Source organism: Corythoichthys intestinalis, chromosome 8 (genome assembly GCF_030265065.1).
Source record: "Corythoichthys intestinalis isolate RoL2023-P3 chromosome 8, ASM3026506v1, whole genome shotgun sequence".
Taxonomy (NCBI): domain Eukaryota; kingdom Metazoa; phylum Chordata; class Actinopteri; order Syngnathiformes; family Syngnathidae; genus Corythoichthys; species Corythoichthys intestinalis.
The window spans coordinates 17,719,468-17,735,416 of record NC_080402.1 but is presented as its reverse complement, the minus strand read 5'-3'; the positions used below and the strand labels follow the sequence as shown (position 1 = coordinate 17,735,416).

The following is a 15,949-nucleotide window of genomic DNA, read 5'->3' as shown; positions in this document are numbered from 1 at the left end:
TGTGATGACATGTACAAATATGGTAGTTATCATGTAAAGACGTCATAAATGTCATGTGAAGGGTCAACGGTGCGATTCCTGTCTACAACTGCCCACTGTCGAAGTGGCCCTGGGCAACTCTAATTTGGCCTCAAAGGGTTCGCAGGACCTTGCATGGCAGCAGCATTATTGGTGTGTAAATGTGTGTGCGAAAGGTTGAATGTCATTTAATGTAAAGCACTTTGGGCATGGTAAAAACGTGTAAATAAATGCACTGTAAGTACTCTCCATTTACCATGATAATCATGTCATCATGTAAAAACGTAACAAGAATCATGTAAGATCATGATAATTATGTAATATAACGTGACATTTAAAACGTTAAAATTTATCACTTTGAAACATTGAAAGGGGAAAAAAAATCCACTATCACATTTCTACGTGATTGTTAGCATGTTTTTACTTTATAATTTTCTTATTTTTACATAATATTAAAATGTGAATCGCGTAAAAACGTTATACTTGACTTTTTATGGCGGAAAAGACTCAGGTGACTTGGAGTTCTGCTCTGAGACCCCCAATTTGGCCAACTTTCAAAATTGTCCAATATGCATGTGTGATACATCATTGGAAAGCTTAAAATCTCAATTTCTGGGGGAAGCAAAATTTTAAACAGGAGGGCATTTTGAAAATATATATTTTTAAACAGCAAAACCCCAACTGGAGGCGAGAGCACACGAGAGCAGAATTAAAGACGCCACGATTTTACCGAGATATTATATAACCTTATATACCTTGTTTCGATCCAAAAACTCCATGTAGCATGTATCACCGAGTGTCAAGACACAGCTGTGAATGGCCACAGCTGGATTTTTGGGGGATTTTATGGGTGAAACATGGTCATATAACAAGGGTCGCGATGCAGAAATCGCAGACACCAAGGAATGGTTGAGATTTTCATTTTCATAAATTACACTTTAATAAAAAAAAAAAAAATCTTTGTTTGGATCGATTATTTAGAATTTAAAATATTGGGGAAATGCGACAGTGACGAAAAAAATTCAATTAAGCGATAGTCGTGAGACGGATATCCTTGACTTTTATACAGACGCTAATTTTTTCATTGTGACGTAATTTGTTTCTAAGTTTAAAATATGCAAGTGAATGATTTTTTTGGTCTTTTTTTTTTTTTTTAAACTAAATATTAGACATCAATTAATGATTCTAAGATAAAAATGAAAGACATTTCAAATAATAAATACGATTACCTTCTTTTTATGGCTAGGTTGAAACAAAAGCGGTTGCGGGACGTCTGTAAACGGGGGTTTCCAGGGTAAAGCTGACTAATTAAAAATAGTACGGGGGCTTAATGCGCCATGAATCTGGTATGGCAGTATATAGACATATTGTTCTATCAAACACAACAGTCCTTTTGGCTTAAAATACAGCAGTTTATATTAAAGAGGGGTGCAAGAGCAGAAACTGCTATTTCAGCCTTGGCTGTGTTTTTAGCCTTATATATATTTTTTGTGTGGCAACAATATGCTTCCGTACATAATGACAGCAGGTTTTCTGGAAAATGTGTTGAAAAATAAAAGTGTTGAACTTTTAGGTCTTGTGTGCTATGAATAATTCAGATCTAATCCCTCACACACACCCCCCTAAAAAAATACATCATGTATTCATCGGTCTTTAAATTCTGCAAAATAGCGCATTTGTCCTGACTGAGCTTTACTAAGCCTCAACCCACATATGAACACATGAATAAAAAAATAAATGCATACACACAGAAGCATGCGTGTGGGCTTTATATGGGATAGAGATTATCCCTCTGTTCATAAATAGGCCATGATGTGCTAATGCACCAACCCTACCCAAAAAAAAAATCTTTATTTATGCATGCATCTATAGGAGATGGCCTAGATAGATGATAGCGTTCATCGCCAGGGAGTAGCAGGAATAGCATTGGTGCATATTTTTGTCTCTAAGGCTGCCAAAAATAATGCAAGACTATAAGTTGTGAAATATTGCCCTATTCTTAAAAACTGATCATACGTTCAGTAGTCTCAGAACGATTTAGAATTGTTCTCACGTTTTCCTCAAAATTACTAGTACCATTTATTACTTTATCCAAAAATTAGTAATTTTGTTTGATTCAAAGGTATTATTATTATTTTTTTAGAATACACAATCTTTGTGTATACAGTATTGTTTGGGTTTGTTTAGGGTTTCAATATAGCAGGTTTACACAGGTGTAGACAGATTCTCACAATTCACTCAGTTCATTGTGTGGCACGAGATGGCTGGTCGATACAATGAGGCTCTTGACTTTATTTTCTGATGACCACACTGGTGAGAAGGAGAGAGGCTAGAAAACTGACAGTGTGGATGGATTTGAGGAGGAAGTGTCAAAAAAAGAAGACGCCAGACCAAAAAATAATTGATGAAGATGATTTTAGTGATGGAAGTGATGCTAAAGATGTCAAATTTATGTCAAAGAATCAGAAGTAGGAAGACATTCAACTAAAAATGTTATCAGAATGACCACAGTACCAACAAATTATGCCGTGTCCCGCATTGATGACATCAAAAGCTGATTTGAACTGACTCCACCGGAACCATATAGGTAAATATGATCAACTTGAAAGGAAAATGATTCAAAAAAACAATTTTAAGGACACAGCACAGACAGACATCAACACGTACCTGGGTGTTTTGATTTTGAGTGATGTGTACAGATCCAGAAAGAAATCTACCAGCAGTTTGTGGGTTGCAGAGTCTGTCTCAGAGTCTCCAGAGACCATGTCAATCCAAAAATGTGTCATGAGGCAAGTGATTCGCTTTGACAACCGTAATACAAGACAAAACTGTCAGTGATCAGAGAGGTTTGGGGGGGGGGGGGGAATCCTTTTGTCCATTGATAAAATATTCCAGTCACGTTTGACCGAAATACATTTCTTCATGTAATTACTTAAAACCTCTAAATGGTTTCAAAACATTTTATTTAACCTAAACAGAAAGTTGTGTGTGATTAAAAAAACTACATGTATGTTTTGTCATTTTATTTCTTACAATAGTAATAGTCTGGAAATCATGTATTAGAATTTAAATTAGTGATGTACAGTGGGATGAAAAAGTATCAACCTTTTAGAATTTCTCACATTTTTGCATAAAACCAACAAATGTGATCTGATCGTTGTCAAAATCACACAGATGAAAAAACTGCTTTTACTGAAACCACCCAAACATTTACAGTTTTTCATATTTTAATGAGGATAGAATGCAAACAATGACAGAAGGGGGAAAAATCTGAACGTGAACCATAACATCTAATAATTTGCCCCCCTCTCCCCCAGGCAGCAATAACTTCAACCAGACGCTTCCTGTAGCTGTAGATCAGTCTGGTGCATCGATCAGGACTAATCTTGGGCAATTCTTCTCTACAAAATTGCTGTAGTTCAATGGGGTCCACTCCACAAATTGAATTTTGTTCTTCTGAAACCATTCTGAAGTTGATTTACTTCTATGTTTTGGATCTTCTATTTAGCTTCATCTGTTTGACAAACGGCCTCAGGCTTTCCTGCAAAACATCCTGATAAACTTTTGAATTCATTCTTCCATTAATGACTGAAAGTTTTCCAGGCCCTGAGGAAGCAAAACAGCCCCAAATCATGATGCTCCCTGCACCATGCTTCATGTTGGGGATGGGGCGTTGACGTTGGTGAGCTGTTCCATTTTTCCTCCACACATGACGTTGTGTGTTACTCCCAAACAATTCTACTTTGGTTTCATCAGTCCACAAAATATTTTGCCAAAACCTCTGTGGAGTGTCCAAGTGCCTTTTTGCAAATATTAAATGAGCAACAATGTTTCTTTTAGACAGCAGTGGCTTCCTCCGTGGTGTCCTCCCATGAACACCATTCTTGGCCATAGTTTTACTTATAGTTGATGTGTCCACATAGATATTGGACTGTGCCAATGATTTCTGTAAGTCTTTAGCAGACACTCTAGGGTTCTTTTTTACCTCTCTGAGTATTCTGCGTTGAACTCTTGGTGTCATCTTTGGTGGACGGCCACTCCTTGGGAGAGAAGCAACAGTCCCAAACTCTCTCCATTTGTATACAACTTCTCTGACTGGCGAATGATGAATTCCAGACTTTTAGAGATGGTTTTGTATCCTTTCCCAGCTGTATACAAATCAATAATCCTTGATCGCAGGTCTTCAGACAGCTCTTTTGACCGAGCCATGACGCACATCAGACAATGCTTCTCATCGAGACAATTCTTAACAGGTGTGTGTTTTATAGTGGGCAGGGCAGTTTTAAACTGCTCATCAGTGATTGGGCACACACCTGACTTAAATTGTTTTGTAAAAATTGGTTTTAATTGCTCTTTAAGTCTCCTTAGGCAGAAGGTACACTTATTTTCAGTCATTGTTTGCATGCTATCCTCATTAAAATATGAAAATCTATAAATGTTTGGGTGGTTTTAGTTAAAGCAGACAGTTTTTTCATCTGTGTGATTTTTACAAAGATCAGATCACATTTAATGGCGATTTTATGCAGAAATGTGAGAAATTACTAAAGGTTCAGATACTTACTCATAGCACTGTATGAGCTCAGATGAATGAATCCCACTGACAACAAATGTCAAATAGAGCTTCAAAACTTCAAATATTCACAAAAACTCAAGTTAATAAAAATACAAAAAGTATTGATTACTTCTGAATTATAACAGTTCTTCCATGCGGAGTCAATGTTCGTCAATTTTGCCTGGGAGAATAAAATGTTCAACATGAAACAATCACAACATGAGAATTAATTCTCATAAGATTACGTTTATTTTGGTCGTACCGGTCAATATTAGTCTGTAGTCTCATAATATATATAGCTTGTTTTATTATTTGAAATTCTTGGGGTAGGGGGTTCAGCCTGTAAGTGTCCCGGGATGGCTTTCGGTTCAACGGGTTCACATCTGCCGTCTCTGCGGTCGTGTCACTCCGCCCCCTCGGGCAAATCTACGTTTGTAAACATACGCCACTTCCGCTGTCACGTGATCCAAAATTAGTCAAGCATGTGAAATTATTAAAACTAAGTACGGGCGGAGGTGCAGTGCTCACCTCACCATCGTGTTCAAACAGGTGGCGAACTTTATTGTGAAAATTCAGAACGGAAGTATTAGGTGCTGCGCTCGTTAAATTTTATGGCAAAATTATCATTTTAATAGTCGATTGTCGCGTCCGTTCTGTAAAATAAACAATCAACCTCAACAGAAAAGTGTATTTATAGTTGAAGCACTTACCGATGTCAATGAACTAGCAATAAATAGGGCAAAACTACATTATTTTACCCACATTTACGCGCGCCTCCCCGCGGCGTCGCTGCTGTGTCATGTCCCTAGTGAAACCGGACAGCACCATTTTGTAAAGCCGCGGGGGTGCGCAGCTCTACCGCCCCCTGTCACTCGCCCCCACCAACGGAGGCCAGGGAGACAAGATGATGATGACGAGGTGGGGGTGTCAACCAGCCACACAACCGTCGTCTAGGTCCTGTGTGTTACCCGTACCGCGAGGCTTAACTCGGCGTAAAGTAGCCCCCCTCCCCCGGGCTCGGAGCGGGACTTCCCGGCCGAGCAGCGTCCACTGAGGTCGGCCTCCTCTTCCACCGCCGCGTTGTGGGGGGATGCTTCGCACCCCAAACGGACTAAGCAGAGGCCCCACAGCAAGTCGGACATTTTTGTTCCTTATCCGGTGTCTGGAGGAGCCTTCTCTTCACTCCCGCGTGGGGGACATCGGAGGATACGGAGAGGTAAAACCCACCTCGCCCACCTCTTTGCACACACCCCCACCACCGTAAAAACAAACATTCACTCTGAAACATGTTGATGATTAAAAACACAAGTCACTTAAGACAGTTAAAATGGTCCGATCAATAATATTAAAATGGCTTATTCTTGCTTTTAGATAAGGCGAGACATTAAGTATGTGTTTATCAACACAAGTTACGCATTCATTATTTATTTAAAAGTTGTCTTCCAATGCTTTTTTTATGCCTTGTGTAAAATGGTTGCGTGTTTATAAAGTGGTGAAAGCTGTTTTTATTTGGGTTTTGGTCAAATTTTGGGAGGAGCGTCTTAGCGGCTAATTGGGCTAAATGGTAGCCGGGCTCATGTTTAGTGCTCCGGGGCCTCAGTGGCAGGTGGACATGCATCAGTCCAACTTGGTGTGTCCTTAAAAAATACTATACTTTAAATTTGGCTGTTTAAAACACGTCGTAACCTAAAAAATTGCCATTTGTGTAAAGCGCGTGCTTTAAAACGTGTCGTATTAACAATTCATGTTTGACATCCGGTGGCAGTGCCAGCTGCGGGCCCGTTTTTATTGTTTGCCAGCTTCGCCATGCACACCGAATGCTTCCCGATAAGACATCCTCGGTATTTACTACTGTGGTTCGTTTTTATGTTGACGTTCATTCAAACCTTTGTAAAAGTGTCGTGAAGTGAAGAGCCGGGGGGCCAAAGTATATGGCGCCACGCTGGACCCGCGGCTGGCCGCTTGTCTGCCACCACCACGGGTCCGGGGCTGCTGGCGTCTTCCCGCTCTGCTACTTCTGGCTGCAGCTTCTCTGGCTTCCAGCTGTGCGAGCACACTGCGCCGTCAAGGCCCATTGGCTGTGTTGTAACCACCGTCTGATTTGAGTTCTACGCGAACGGGTTTTGGAGGGGAAAAATCGGTAGGAGGTTCGCTTATTTGAGGACCGAAAGGCAGCGGTGAACCGTGCCATTTGGTTCCCGAAGAATTCCCAGGGACACGGAAAAGAAGAAACTAAAGATAAAATAAACATTTGTGTCATTATCATTACGATTTGAGTGTTTTATGAGGAGTTTTGGGGCTTAAATTTTGCACGTTGTCCTCCAGACACACATCGACCCCGCCTACTTTCTTCCCCGACTCATACAAGCTCCTCGCGGCCACACCACGACCAACACCCGCCCCTCTCGAGGACCTTGTTTCCAGACAGCCTCCCTTTCACTTTCTCTTCTGAATAGTATGGGGCGCCGTTTGTAAAGCAGTACATGCTAAAAATTACGACATCATTTTCTCACATTTAGCGCTGCACAGTGTTTAAAATGGTTTGAAATTTTAGAGTCATTTTTTGGTGCACATTTACAGCGCGATTTAGCTACTTAAATATTTAGTTTTTACTAAGAAGTTCTAGACCTGACTGTTTGAATCCAGAACTGAATTAGGCTCGAGCGTTTACGTCACAGCAGCACGGGATCATGCGAGATTTGCGACAACGCAGGCATTTCGGAAGCACGTCTTCATCACGGGACATTTAAACTTAACGGCAAATACAATTCAACTACGAGTGCCAAAGATGGAAAAAAGTAAGGAAAACTTGCCAGTTCGATACAGAGACAAACTTGTTACCACGGCGAAGGACAGATATGTGAGCAATTTTAAGGATGTGAACAATGTTGACCCTTACGAGCAAGCCGAACACAAATGGAATAAAGATGTCGACAAGCTTCAACCACTACGCGAAATGGACATCATGCTGTATTTAGTGTTTGGTGTAAGTTACTACACTCATCAGCAATTCCGAAACTACAAATCGCTACAAAGCTACGAACAGTTTTGCTGCGGATGGGTGCAGGATCTGCACATTATGACCATCTTTCTAGCAAAGGTAGGCAATGTGTGTTTACATTAGTCTGTGACCACGGATGTACAAGTTTTTTGTTGCAAAAAATGTAGCCTGTGTTCAAATTCTTTGCCACTCTCTCGCGTCAAAATATGACAGGAATTATGCCTTACGAAGACAATGCACATGTATGCATGCTAGTTGTTTAGCTGTAGCTATAGCTAACAACAGGCCGACTTAGGGCATAAAGTTACCGAAATTTGCGTAAACAAACGAAATTAACTTACCGGAGTGGAAGTGCATGGAGCAAACTCTGTGTGTAACTGGAGAATCAAACATTATGCCCTTCCTTCTGATCGAGGCCACCCATGCCATTCTTCGACTTTTGGTAAGTTCAGATATGAGCTTTCCCTCGCCTTTTCTCCATGTAGGGATCCGGAAGAAACTCAATGGTGTTCCGTCGAGCTGTACATTCTCCTTTCAATTCGATCGGTTGTTGCAATTCTTTACCGCACAATAATTTCCAACCATTTTTAAAGAGCGACTTGTGTTGAAATGCCTCACTGTTTATGTTTCCCGCTTCCAAAATGGCGATAGGGGCGGAAACCTCGCGAGTGCCACGTCATACGCTCGAGCCTAATATTTAATTTTAATCATAAATTTATATCTTAAATGTCAAATCTGGAAACGGTTGGAACTAAGGGGCAGTTTACATGGTGACTCTCTGAGAATACGAAAAATTCAAATTTGTATTTGCATTTGCGTCTCCATTTGAACAATGTCGAAATTCAGCATGAACATGATGTAGTATTCATTCCAAGCCCTAGGGGCAGTGCAGATTTACCGGGCGACAGAGAATGATGCGCTTTGACCCCACCAAGCTCCCTCAGCCCGGTGTAGGTTCACTATCCTCTTCCCCTCACTATCCACTCGCTCTCGCTATATAAGCTATATAATTGGCCGAGGAAATGCTGTCCCGTGAAATGCCTGTTTAAAAATGTTCCCGTTGTTACTTGCGTTCGCGTAAAAGTGCCCATTTAAAAAGGAAAAGCGATGGATGATACGCCACGCAGAGCGTATTATTAACAAATGTTAAAGTTGTATAAACATATAGCGAGAATAAGGAACGTCACTGACAAGCGCAGGCCCCCGCGAGTGGATAGTGAGGGGAATAGGATAGTGCACCTACACTGGAAAAAAATATGCCCGCCCATTCGAAGCAATGTCATTTTTCTTTTGTTCAAAAAGGCACAAAAATGGAAACGTTCAACATATTTAATTTAAAAATAGTATTAAAACAGTAAATTAAAGCTGACATTCCGCCATCTTTGCTGTTTTTAATGTTTAGTAGCAGCGCTGCGCACGCCCAATGTGACGTGTACGAGTGCTGACGTTAACAGCGCGGTCTCGCGTGGCAGGAGCCTTTGATATGCATGCCGAGGAAGCCCCCCTCAACCCCCCGCAATCGGATTCTTTCACTTTGGAGGCAGGATTCAGAGTTTTTCGTTTTCGGCTTCCGTCTTCGCCGGCACCATATGCACGCGAGGCGAGTCCGCAACTCAGTCTTTGCGTCTTTGTGTCGCAGAGTCGCCATGTAAACTGCCCCTAAATATTTAGCTTAATATGCAAATTCACGTGACTGGAGACCGGAAGTAACAAAATAAAAGCTGGAGCAACTCAGACTGTCTGTTTACCTTGATTAAAAATAGGGCTGTCAAAATTATCGCATTAACGGGCGGTAATTAATTTTTAAAATTAATCACGTTAACATATTTGACGCAATTAACGCACATGCCCCGCTCAAACAGATTAAAATGACAGCAAAGCGTCATGTGCACTTGTTACTTGTGTTTTTTGGAGTTTTGTCGCCCTCTGCTGGCGCTTGGGTGCGACTGATTTTATGGCCATGAGAATTGTGTAATTATTGACATCAACAATGGCGACCTACTAGTTTATTTTTTTATTGAAAATTTTACAAATTCTATTAAAACGGAAACATTAAGAGGGGTTTTAATCTAAAATTTCTATAACTTGTACTAACATTGATCTTTTAAGAACTACAAGTCTTTCTATTCATGGATCGCTTTAACAGAATGTTAATGCCATCTTGTTGATTTATTGTTATAATAAACAAATACAGTCTTATGTACATTATGTTGAATGTATATCTCACTCTTATCTTTCCATTCCAACAATAATTTACAGAAAAATATGGCATATTTTATAGATGGTTTGAATTGCTATTAATTACGATTAATTCATTTTTAAGCTGTGATTAACTCGATTAAAAATTTTAATCGTTTGACAGCCGTAATTAAAAATCAATAAAACCTACTCAACGGTGGCAGTCGGTCGGCTCTTGGACATGAGTCATTGTGATTATAACAATATATAGCTAAAATACACATTTAGGAGAAACTATTTAAAGAGTATTTTGTGTGCGCCAGCTTTTATTTTGTTACTTCCGGTGTCCAGTCATGTGAATTTGCATATTAAGCTAAATATTTAGTTCCAACCGTTTCCAGATTTAACATTTAGGATGCAGGACATAAATTTAAGATTTAAATTCAATATTTAGTTCTGGATTTAAACAATCAGGTCCGAAACTTCTTATTTAAAAAAAAAAAAGATTACATTTCTAAATAATGTTTTAAATGTGCAAAAAAAAAAGTGACTCTAAAAATTTTACACCACATTTTAAACACTGTGTGGCGCTAAATGTGAGAACATGTTGTCGTAATTTTCAGCATGTACTGTTTTACAAACGGCGCCCCATAGAATAGATCCTTCCTCCACATTTCGACAAGCTGTATTTATCCCCTTTCTCAAGGCAGAGCTTTTTAAAGAACCCACCTTCCGCTAAATTCTTTGGCCACTTGGACCACAAGGACTTGGACAAGAGTCCATACATAAAACCATTAAATTTTTTTTGGGGGGGGGCACACTTCTTCAACGTAAATTTAGTCTGAACAGTGGCGTTATTACCCGTACATTACTACATCATTGCACTGAAATATTTTCTGTCACTGAAGTCACAAGTAGTAGTTCATCGTAAAATCAACCGAAAAACAATGGTGCAGTTCTGTGTGCAATACAGTCTAATCGAGCTAGGGCGGGCACAGCAGTCTCTCAGGGCGGGCCCGGCCCCCTAATGCCCACCCATACCGCCGGGTCTGACTAAATTTGAACATAATTATAATGTTAAGTTAAAATAAACAAACAAAAAAACTGAAATATTCTAAATAAAATTAAAATAAATGCAGTCCTTTAGGTCAGCCTAAACCCACAGCCACAGCTCAACATTATTACCATCAGAACAAAAATAATTGAATTATTTTCCGTAAAAAGCACGTGTGTATGACTCGTATCGTGTTTGCATTATACACACAGTGTCGTTCTCAACACAGACAGTTGCCAGAGAGAAAAAAACACGTTTTACCACCGCTAGACACATGAAACACGCCGGAGTTAACGATCATAGCTTGTAGGAAACATTAATGACAGTGTTTGATAACCTTTAATTTTGTATAAATGCAAAATCATATTGGAGGTATTGCCTGCTTGACAGGCACCCACTGCAAACATGTTTTACATGTCGGTTGGCCCTCCTCCTCTAAGCCGTGGCCATCTGTAACTTTTCTGTAGCTGAAGTATTCCCATACCACCGATTTGGTTTTCTTTGATGGAGGAAAAAGTTCAGGAGTTTCACCTCCTCAAGCCACCGTGTAGCACAGCTGACTCACTGAAACTGAGCACCAACCAGTGGGCGAAGGTTGGGCCTTGCAGCTGCAGGCGAGGGATTTCTCCCAGCATTTTTGGGACATAAAAAATAGCTAATACCATAGATATATGATGGAAAATTTTTGCGGTTTTGAAACCGTGACGTTTTCATACCACGGTATACCTTTAACCCAGTAATCAGCACATTTCTAGTTTTACCCATTATAAGTGTCCATCAAACACATTCGCATCTTGATTGTAGTTATGCTTTCTGTAAAAAGGACATTATTGCGTGTACAGATGTAATGGGTAGTCAAGCAAGTAAATATTGTATGTTCATGTTCTGTTCTAATTACACAAAACTTGGTAATTTGTTATTTTCTGATGATTCATTGCAGTCCATCCTCCTGTATCAAAACTTTGAACTTTGTGTATTACATTGGTACCTTGACATACGATCGCTCCGACACACGATCTTTTCGACATCTGATGTAAAATTTGACATGCCATTTGTTTCTACATCCAATAACATGCTCAACATACCACAATTTATGACAGTGCCGCAGTTTATTTTCCCACAAGATGGACAGCTTGGCGGATTTTCTTGTCAGAGAAATCAATAGAGCAGGGAATCTTTGGGCACCTAACGATTCGATTACGATTACGATTCAGAGGCTCCGATTCGATTATAAAACGATTATTGATGCACCCCCCCTCCTTTAAAAAATGTGTTTTTTTTTTTTATGTTTTGTACATTAGTTCCAAAATTGTTCAAAAATACTCTCAGGCTAAACCAAACTACTATTTCAGTATCAAGTTAACATATACCAGTAAACAAATATACAAAAATAACAGTAAATTAAAAACTCCAGTCCCCATTCTGTATCAGCAGCTTTAAACTACATTCAATTAATTTAATGTTGTGAATCAACCGTAAAAGTTGTTAAAATTGCTCCCGTTATTCCATAATTTCCCTTTTGTCTACTTTCGACATGTGAAAGTTTTAAAACTATTTTAAAGATAGATTCAAGACAATATTTTACCGATTTAGGAGTATTTTAGATAAAAAGTTAATTAGGTTCGCTTGGAAGGTTCGCTACAACAGCCTTGCAGTGAAGTGTACTGCTTTAAGATGGCGGCCGTTTACTAACGCCCGCATCTAGCTTTTTGTAGATGTGCTGCTAAAACTACCGAATCTATATTGCATCTAGTCCTATATAAATGATATCTACCGTAACATTATGTGGATGTACTTTGTAGCAGCTTTTCGGCAGCAGTCAGGTATGTTGTTGTGTTTTTTTTATCTCGTGGCATGAGTTGAGCTAGAGCCGTGAGTTGAGCATTGGCATTACCTGAGGGGCCGGGTAATGAGAAGCATGATGTTTAGCTACTCTCGCTCCAGTCCTCATTGTGTCCCGAAGACCGCACGGCGCGCTGAGTGTGTTGTACTTCCGCTTTACTTGGCATATTTCAATAATCGGAATTTGGATGTTTGTGAATCGTTCTCGAATCTTCTACGGCCGAATCGCGAATAATCTAAGAATCAGAAATTTTGCACACCTCTAGAAATCAACATGGGTTCCCAGAAGGTCAGTGCAGGTGGTAAAAAAATGGAAAAGGTGATGCTTGTCATTGAAATCAAGATGGAAATGATAGAAAAATATGAGCGTGATCTGCGCGTACGTGATCTGGCTCGACAATACGGCTGTAGAATGTCTACCATCTTGACGGTCCTCCTCTGACCTCTTTTCGCCAGTCTTTAACACTTAGGGTGACAATTATTATTGTGGTAAAATCGCCCAAGAAATCACCAGCTTTGTCAGGTTTTTAATCACTTATTTCAGAACTTGTGCAACACAACTGTCTGCCGCAGTTGACGCCAACAACAAAATATTAAAAGAGAAAGGAAAATCTCTACCTCACCTTTCTCTCTGTCACGTCAGCCACGCTTCAGGTACAGTACGCAAAACACATCCGCCACATTAGAACCCGATTTGTTACATTATTACAGGTATTACATTATTGTTCCAATTTTTATTTATAATTCATTTGTTTTGCTATATGTACATTTCCATTTGTAATGGTACCAGCGAGAGTTGTCCTGACTAGTCGACGTTGACGATGACGTAAATGCGTCGACGGGCAAAACATATCGTCGACGGGTAATGACGGGTTAAAAAAAAAATTACATGCGGATAAAGTTTAGAATGGCGGGCGCTCGCGATACAAGCAGTTGTTACTGGCACCTCCAAGGGGGCCGCTGTTATTTCAATGTGACCGGCGTTGTCAGATTGGGCAAAGAGGAAGAAAGTGGGCGAGGGAGCGAGAGAGAGGGAGCAAGATCTGTGAGTAGGAAAAGTGTGCGGGTAGCACCGAGTTGAGTGGCTGCATAGTATCCATAAAGAGCCATCTGACGCCTCTAGGTGTTTTTATGCACGCCGCGGCCTTCCTGAGGAGGAAATCTGACGAACCGACGACAACGAGCCAAGTGAATCGCCGGTTCACTCCTCACTATGGCGAGGAGTTGAAAACACTGCCAATTACCGTAATTTCCCGAATATAACGCGCACTTTTTTCCCCAAAATCAACTTGTAAACTCATGGTGCGCATTATAAACGGGTACATGGATGGAGACAAAAATATATATGTATTACATGTATATATATAAACCGATTTTTTTTTCATTGACACGGCCACGTTGTGTTGAAGAAACGTATGCGGCGACCCGTTGCCGACCATTACGGTACGTGACGTCACCATTTTGTTTCGGTAATACTTCACTCTAATCGGCCGAATGATTTCGTCTGTGTTAAATTCTGCTTTTTTCACTCTTCATAAAGCACAGAATTTAGTTTCTTGAACTCATTTGAGTCGACGTTTATTGCAGCTCCGCAATTCGGAGCATAACAAATGTAAGGACACACACTTCCTGTGTCCGTCAACTATATCGGTCCCTCGGGAAACTCAAACCCAAATAACAATATTTCTTATTTTTACTGTCGTGTTGACAGCGATGAGCTTGCACGGATTTCCGACTTACGTTCTCACTTTCATTGTACCGTATCAATCCATGGAAGAAACATTTATTCATCATGAGGAAACGAGCAAGTTATACAGCAGCCTTTAAAAGAAAAGTCACATCTGTTTTGTTTTCTCCTAGATTCTGGTAAGTTGGAGAAGTTGTCAAATCATATTACTACCGTAAATATTGTCAGTTTACGGTTTTGAACTACCAATGTGCTATGCTTGTGCTGTGTTTCACCAGTCAGTAAAATGACATCTCTGTATCTGTACACGAGCTCTGTTTTCTTGTATTCTTCTATTTGTTGGTGCTAAAATTAGGGTGCGCGTTATAAACGGGTACAATAATTTTCCCTAGATTTTACAGGTAAATTTGGGGTGCGCATTATACACGGGTGCGTCTTATATTCAGGAAATTACGGTACATAAAAGGGCAGAATTGGTAACACGTGAAAGCGGCATAAAGCCAAAAAAGCGGACCAGAGTAGCCAGAACATGGAATTATTTCAAGGAAAATATGGAGGGTGCCACTTTGTGTACTCTTTGCTAAGCTGAGCTCGCATACCACGGTAGCACGTCGGCTATGAACGAACACTTGATGCGCCGTCACCCAAGTGTAATTTTCGAAGACAACAAGAAACAACAAGCTAGCGGATTGTAAATCCATACAACTTTCTAACGATTTTTTTAATGGAAGTTGCCTTTATGTGCGTCGTATCAACGTGCATTTTTATTTAATAAAATAATTCATACTTGTATGATATAATTATATAATATTTTTTTCAAATTATTATTAAATTTATTAGGATCATGGAAGCTCCCACTTGGGGAAAATATATGCATATATCCTGTATAAACATAATAAAAATATATATGGAAACAGCACTGGCCTGCTTACTGTAATCCATGACTGCACTAATGTTAGTTAATTAATATTATATATAGTATAGTATACTGTAAAATTAATACTATATATTTAATTTTTGTTACTGCCTTTCATTCAAAATAATTGTGGTAATATTTCAGTCATATTTCATCATGCAAAAGTTGAACAGTTTTTCCCCTCCCCAAAAATGCGTAATGAACACCAGAAAAAGCATTTGAACTCACGCAAATTATTCTGAAAATGGTTGTCCGGGACATTGCGATTCATTTTAACATTTAGAACAATATAGACAATGACATACCACAAAAAGAGTAAGAATTGTTTTGACTCCTGTTAAAGAGGTGAAGTCACAAAAGCCACGTTTACATGCTAACTTTTATTCATACCGATTCAAATCATTCCGAATGGAAATTTCAGATCAGCTGTTTACATGTCACTTCATCTATTCCGATCCAGCGTTTACATGTGACTGCCTTTATTCCGAAAGGACGTTTGACAACTGCCGTCTGACATGCGCAGATTAATCAAAACAAAGCGTCACGTTGCAAAACATGGAGATCGATCGTCGGAGTGCTGCTGTTTTAACTTTAACCAACTTGTTGTGTTTGTGGGGTCGTATCCGCTTCTGCTGTTTTGCTCTTTTGCCTTGTAGTAGCCGGTTTTCCACCGGTTTCTAATCTGGTCAACGCTCCGGTCT

General features: G+C 39.8%; 1 protein-coding gene across 3 annotated transcripts in view; it reads left to right on the top strand.

Moving 5' to 3' along the window:
• Positions 1-5,479: 5,479 nt before the first annotated feature.
• LOC130920076 (CREB3 regulatory factor-like) overlaps positions 5,480-15,949 on the top strand; it is a 75,857-nt gene continuing 65,387 nt past the window's right edge. Inside the window, exon 1 of one of the 3 annotated variants that reach the window (XM_057842937.1) lies at positions 5,480-5,786. The gene's annotated coding sequence lies outside the window, so the exon portion shown is untranslated. Of the gene's footprint in view, positions 5,787-5,904; positions 7,369-15,949 lie in introns of those variants that run through there. The other 2 variants (XM_057842941.1, XM_057842940.1) reach the window with 2 other exon arrangements.